This window comes from Eucyclogobius newberryi, unplaced genomic scaffold (assembly GCF_026437365.1).
Source record: "Eucyclogobius newberryi isolate DKJ021-1_F unplaced genomic scaffold, fEucNew1.0.hap1 SCAF_10, whole genome shotgun sequence".
Taxonomy (NCBI): Eukaryota; Metazoa; Chordata; class Actinopteri; order Gobiiformes; family Gobiidae; genus Eucyclogobius; species Eucyclogobius newberryi.
In genome coordinates, this window is record NW_027315724.1 from 32,677,921 (window position 1) to 32,685,420 (window position 7,500).

The following is a 7,500-nucleotide window of genomic DNA, read 5'->3' on the forward strand; positions in this document are numbered from 1 at the left end:
CAGACCAGTTTGGTCCCTGCAAACAATAAGTGTGAGTTAAGATAAGCATATTCTGCATTATTTGGCATTGTTTTGGGCCTTTAAACATACTGAGTACCTTCACTTCAAATCAGTCAGATGTTCATCCGTGACAAAGCGTCTCATGAAGAAGAGCAGTCTTAATGCTCCAGTACTGAGGAATCATCTCTAATCTGCCATTTTAAGGCAAAATCCTGGTTTACCAACAACTCACTGACTTCCTCTTAGTATACAACTCATTTGATGTTTTCCCATCAGGATTTAGATCCTGAACATTGACACTGTCGATCATGGGAGACTTGAGGACTGGGTGGGCATCACTGGCACTGCTCTAAACTGGTTAAGTACTTTGTTGAAATTGGTAGCTGTGTCTCAGACCACATGACCCTGACCTGTGGGGTGCCCTAAGGATCAGTCCTGGGACCCCTTCTGTTCAACCTCTACATGCTGCTGTTAGGTCTTGATACGCATTGAAAACATGTCCTATCACAATTATGCAGACGAGTCAGATCTATGTTTCACTGTCGGCAGGTGAATATGGACCAGTGGATTCACTCTGTCGCTGCATCCAACAGATCAGTGTGTGGATGCAAAACAACTTTCTCCAGCTGAACTCAGACAAGACTGAAATAATCGTTTTTGGCCACAGAAACAAAGAGAAAGTGTTAGCGGTCACCTCCAGAGTCTCGCTCTAAAACCTACAAATCGAGTTAGAAATCTGGAGGTAATAATGGACTCAGACTTGAACTTAAACAGCCACGTCAAATCAATTACATCACCAGCTTTTTATCATCTAAAACATTGCCAAAAGTATAATGTGGACTTCAGGGACCGGCCTCCTGCTGGTGCCAGAGTCAGGACTAAACATGGACCGGCCTCCTGCTGGTGCCAGAGTCAGGACTAAACATGGACCGGCCTCCTGCTGGTGCCAGAGTCAGGACTAAACATGGACCGGCCTCCTGCTGGTGCCAGAGTCAGGACTAAACATGGACCGGCCTCCTGCTGGTGCCAGAGTCAGGACTAAACATGGACCGGCCTCCTGCTGGTGCCAGAGTCAGGACTAAACATTGACCAGCCTCCTGCTGGTGCCAGAGTCAGGAATAAACATGGACCGGCCTCCTGCTGGTGCCAGAGTCAGGACTAAACATGGACCGGCCTCCTGCTGGTGCCAGAGTCAGGACTAAACATTGCGTTTCAGTTTTATGCAGCTAAAATCTGGAACAGTCTTACTGAAGATGTGAGACTCTGACGATGTTCAAATCTAGACTAAAAACTGTTTTGTTTAATTGCATATGAGTATTTTATTTGCCCTCTTCTCTTTCATCTCTTTTTCGTTTTTTGTGATTTTAATGCATTTGTTCCTGTTGTGTGAAGCACTTTGAATTGCCTTTTGTACAAATTATGCTCTACAAATAAACCTGCTTTGCCAATTGTGTTAGCAAAGGGAACTACAAAGGAGAAATAAACAAACGCTAGCTTTCCCCCAACATTCTAACCTGGGCACTTAATTGTCACGAACGTGATTTGACGGCAGAAATCCTCAAAACGAGTCTGGCTGTTATTTATGAAGATCTGTGTTTTTCACGGGCTCAGAGGCGATAGAGCTCTACACAAGCGCAAATGAAGCTTTAAAAGTCAATGTTGCATAATATGTGTCCTTTAAAACACATGGAAGGGCATCTGGCTTTGAAAACATCTGCCAAATCAGATGTTTTCAGTTTGAGTTGAGTTTTCTTATTGTCATTCGTTGCATGGGCCAATATTTGTCCAGTTTTAGACCCAATTTAGTCCTGAGTCTTGCGAGTTCTTGAAAACAAAAGACTTACCCCGTACCACGAGAAGAGAATCTCCTTCGTTATTGTGAATATATCTTGGCTGCAGATTGATTCCCCGGCTCCAACAATAGGTTTGAGCAAATGGAGCTGGAGCAGGTCAGAGTTCTGCAGTAGAAGTCACCGTCAGATTGCAGATGTGTTGACCTGGTTCATGGTGCATAGCTCTGTAATTATCAGGCAAATCAACACGAAACGAAAACTGGCACAAAGCTCAACGTCTTCTCTGTCAGCAGATGAAAACAGCCTCTGAAAGTGCTGTCATTATCAAACGCCAAAGACACCACTGTTGTCAATTAAAAGGACTCCAAACCATGTGTTAATATGACAAAGTCTGTGGAGCCAAACCCAAACAAATAATAATGATTTTTGTTGTTGTTTTTGGATTAGTATTTTGGATATTTCTTTCAAAAAAATCACCTATTTGACCCTCATGCATGTCCAAGTAAACAGACTAAAAATATATTTAAAGGTGCACTATAGCAACTTTTCTGGTGGCTGTTAATATTCTGTCGTGATCACATGCAATGGTATTTATTTATTTATCTATCCATCTATCTATCTATTTATTTATTTATTTATTTATTTTATCTTTATTATTTTTCCCCTCCATCCCTTGTTGGGAAATGGAAGGTTTTGTCTATAGGAGTTTTTGTTTATAGGAGATCTTCTACTGAGAGTGTTTTTCAAACTTCCTATAAGTCATCTGTTCTTTTCTTCTGTATCTACCTCTGTATCTACCTGTGTTGCAACAATGAAATTTCCCCATGTGGGACAATAAAGGATTATCTTATCTTATCTTATCTTATTCAGTTTCACATTCTTACCAAAGATCTGTTATATGGCCTGGTGGTGGTGCCATCTGCTTTTCTCCTTACATAACTTTAATATCATGCTGTGAAGTCTTCCAGGCAAAGACACAACACCTCACAGAACACCGCGCACCTTTAAAAACAATGCCTAATGAACGATACTTTGTGCGGCGCAGTGAACTGCTTGGAGAGCTGGTTTCTGTCGGCGTGTGCACAGATGTAGAAGGTTGTGTTCCTGCTCAGATTAGACTCTGTTATTGTGCGTCAAACAGCCGACAGCGCACTCCTGACTCTGGCAGATTTGTTAAGAGTCTTAACCTGAGACTGCTGTGCTTCCACTTTCTTTACACTAAACCTTCTGGTGATTTCAAGTCAGCAAGAAGGGTTTCAGTGCTTAAAATAGTTTTGTTTGTAAAAATAAATAAATACAAATTCTTATTATTAGCATTGGGCACTGTGCAATAAACATATGAGTCTTTCCTCTTCAAAAACATAATCATAGATTGTCGTTCACTCTGAGTAATCCATGACCTTCATTCTAAAAATAGATCATCCATGAAAAGTACCTTTAATGTGTTCATTTGTTTTTTTCAGTGAATTTAATATTATTTAAGTTAAGTACTATATCTTTTATTATTTTTGTTTTACATATTGGTCTAAAAAAATGTTCTGAACAATTTCCAATGATATAAGATGGTAATATTAAAAAACTGTGATAATTTTGCCTTGAAAATGGCATAATCTTAACAAAAGAGACATTTTCAATGAATATTGTGGTATTAAACTCAGTAAAGCTGTGACTCTGTAATCATAGATGTCAGATCCACACTAATTATAAGTGGTGACAAGCTATGCACAGAGGAAAACTTTCCAACACGTCCTGGAGAGTTTCCTCCTCTCATCTTCTTCTTTGAGTTGTTTTGCCATTACCACAGATGCCTTCTCGGAGAAAAAAAAAAAAGATTGCGTTTCTCTCTCCTCCGCCCACGCCTTTCCCCGCTCCCTCTATGGCCCAAACCATATTTCTTCAGGGGACTTGACTGGCACAAACACGCACAGTATATGAGCATGCGATAGCCGGTGGCCTCACACTATGAAACCATGCATAAAGGCACCTCCCCGTTGGCTCACAGATTATTCACACGAGCGTAACGTCCTCTGCTTCTCTTTGCACCGGTTTGGAAGGCAACACCAAACCCCCCATCGCATCGACCCGTCTCTGCATTGTATTGTCATAAAAACACACTTTCTCCGCAGTGGTTCAGAGCATGCGCGTCTGTCTGTCGTGATAATTACTATATCGGCTTAAAGGGTCACTATTCTGGTAGAGGGTCACCACCTGCTCGTCTCCATGGAGATGTCATTGATTTGCTGGGGTGGGAAGTAACTAATTACGAATGCACGTTACTGTAATTGAGTAGATTGTTTGGGCAAGCGTACCTTTTTGAGGAAATGTTTAAAGCAGTACTTGCACTTGTGTATAATTGAGTATATTTCATTATTGGCATGTATTTGTAATTTGTGAGTACAGCACTCCAAAGTCCCAATTGTACTTATTCCTACGTTCTGAATCTGATCCTTTATATAGCGACACAGAGATCTAAACTGCTGATAAACTTGCACAAATAACAACTGCCGTATTCAAAGAGTATAAGTTGCACCAGCCAAAAAATGCATAATACAGAAGAAAAAAAACATATATAAGTCGCACTGGAGTATAAGTCGCTTTTTGGGGGGAATTTTGTTGTTGTTGATAAAATCCAGGACCAAGAACAGACATTTCATCTTGAAATGTAATTTAAAATAATAACAGATGAGAGAACATGGTGAATAGGTGTACGTATGCTAACGCTAACACCTTCAGCTACATGAGGCACAGACAGAACTGTGGTAAGTGTCTGGTATGTTAACGTAACATAAGAACAGTTATTCAGATAACTATAGCATAAAGAACATGCTAACAAGTTTACCAAAGCATCAGTTTTACCCTAAATCACTAAATCCATTGAATTCTTCTTCCTCTGTGTCACATCTAAACAACTCCACAAACTCCAGAGGAAGAGGAAGTACAGATTCTTAGCCTAGAGCGCCCTCTTGTGGTTGTCAGTGTGAAAATAATCAACGTGTGAAATGCAGTACAAGATCACATATAAGTCCCTCCGGAGTATAAGTCGCGCCCCGGCCAAACTATGAAAAAAGACTTATAGTCCGGAAAATACGGTAATAGTTTTCTTGCGCATGCTTTTTACTTCATTTATAGTACAATTTTGGCAGCCTTATTCCGTTCCTTGTATTTGTAATTAAGTAAATGTTTAGCCATGTAATTGTACTTGAGTAACTTTTCCTCGAGTGCAAATGTTCAGTTCCCTTTCCATCGCTGTTGATTTGCTGGGAATTTTCCGCTGCTTTTAATTAACGAATCAATCTCCATGGACGCGAGCGAGGGACACTCACTGTAAGAATACATGTCTTTCAAGGTCTCTTTGAGCAATAAAAACACTTAATTGAATAAGTGCCAGATAGATAAATTTAACGCGGGCTACAGAATACAATCTCCATGGAAACAAGCAGGTTGCAGACCCCAGGGACAGAAAATTCAAATATATATATATATATATAGTGCACCTTTATGTTCAATAGCAGAACAATGTTGGCATCTTATTTTTCTGGTACGTTTTCATTTGAGCTGTAGAAGCGCGAATATCCGACGTATCTGTCAGACCGCTTCAGATTAAAACTCCTCTAGCTCTGGGCAGTAGAAATATGAGTATCTTCAACAAGTACCTTCAGACGGAATATTAGGTCCGGAGGCAAACGTCCAGATTTCAGAATCATTGTCCAGATGAATGCCTTTGAAACCTCATTGTGTGTCGTAGGCAGAGCTGTCGGCGCTGTCCTCTGCATAACATCTGTCCTGTGACTTTAAATATTGAACAGAATAAAAGCTTGACTGTGAGAAACCTCAGTGAGTTTAGAAGAACTGACATAATAGGACTTATCTATGCTGTTAATCTGCTATAAAGTGTTCTCTTAAAGCAAATGCCACATTTTAACACAAGCCACAAAACAACAAAATTCACTACAAATATATATTGAAGTACTCTGTTTTTGTTTTAAGTAACCAAAGAAACATCAAAATTAAACATTGAAGGTGACGTGTGCATGTGACTAGTACACAACAGGAGGTGTGTGGGCTTTTAAAAATGATTTGTAGCTAAATATGTTTGGAAAAACATGCCAAAATCCTCTCACCATCTGACCAAGGCTTCTGTTTTTCACCATAATTATACATTTAAAAAAAACTTCTCTTCATCACAGCTGCAACCTAAACAACTTGCCGAAAATGGTCTCTTCTAAATGCCCAATAGTTACAACAGAAGACGCAAATCAGGTACATGTACAGTCAAATTCAGTTCGACAATAGGAGCGGATCCAAGGTTTACGTCATTCGCTGCTGCATTTCAGAGATCCAACCAAACGAGTTTGGTTGGATCTCAAGTTCATTCAGGATCTGATAGAAAACTGAGAGAGCCATCTAATTATCAGGGACATAACTGACAACGATCAATAATTGTCCGTAATCGACACACAAGCTCTAAAATGAATGATCTAAAGTGTTAATGTCAACACAGGGGAGGAATATAGCAACTACAATGACAAAAACAACAACAACAACAGTAAATATGCTCCATCAAGAAGTCCTTATACCAAACATTACATCTTTATGTGCTCACATTTAGGTAAAAATGTCATATTCACAAGCCTGTTGGTTGGTTTATTGAATTAACTAAATCATTGTCATTCATCAAAAAGCTATTAGTGACAGCCTTAAAGCAAAATGCACTGTGTAGTTTGAGGTGACGTGGTCTTTCATACACAATTGATTACACTCCATAATAATGAGCATCTGATTATGAACAATATGAACAACGGACTTATATTGATATAGGCCTAACTTGTGTATGTAGTTTTACAAGGTTAATTGAACTGAAATAGCAATTTACAAATGGTCACGATTAGCAAAGGCGGCAATAGACCCTTCCAGGAGTGACGGGTTTAGAATAGATGAGCAACTTATGTAAACACTCTATCACTTTATTTCCTTATTTTTTTGCTTTTTAGTGACAATAACAATAACAACATTAAAAAATGCACAAAAATACACAAAAAATACACAAAAAATTACAAAACAGTAGGACAAAAAAAGAAAAGGGAAAAAAAGAGTAAAAAATGATCACTTCCATTTTAATAAGGTAGCAAACAAAAAAATATAGTTTTGTCAGTAGTAGACAGCGCAGACACATGGTTGTTGTTGTTGTTGTTGTTGTTGTTGTTGTTGTTGTTGTTGTTGTTGTTGTTGTATATATGATCACACATTTGCCAACAATGGGTAATAATCATAACTATATCTAACTGTACTAGCTTTACTATCTGAAGTTCATATTACTGTGGGATTTGTGACGCTTTTCAAACTGCTGTGGCCCACTATGTTTTCGGGGCCTTATTGTCTCGAAGAACGTTAGGTGTAATAAATGTACATCACGTGGGTTTTAAATGAATGGTGCGCTAATCATTCACGGTAACGGTCAACGCCAAACACTTTAACATTTGCTAATGTTTTCCAAAGAGGCTCCAAGTGGTTGTCAGTCGCCCCAAAAAAGCCAATAAAGCCCTGGATTGTTATAGGTTTGCGATGTTTGGAGGCTCACGCTGACTTTCCTGTTGAAAATGCTCTGAAGCTAACTCCTGGAATGGTACCAGCTGATGGAATTCAGGCGTTTTGAGTACAAACACTGGAAGGGTCTATTATCACGGTAAAAAAAAGACAAGAAAACAAT

General features: G+C 39.2%; 1 protein-coding gene across 1 annotated transcript in view; it reads right to left on the minus strand.

The window, feature by feature from the left end:
* The window catches only part of LOC140368159 (rap1 GTPase-activating protein 2-like), a 168,625-nt gene that overhangs the window by 160,564 nt on the left and 561 nt on the right, over positions 1-7,500 (minus strand). The window lies entirely within an intron of this gene.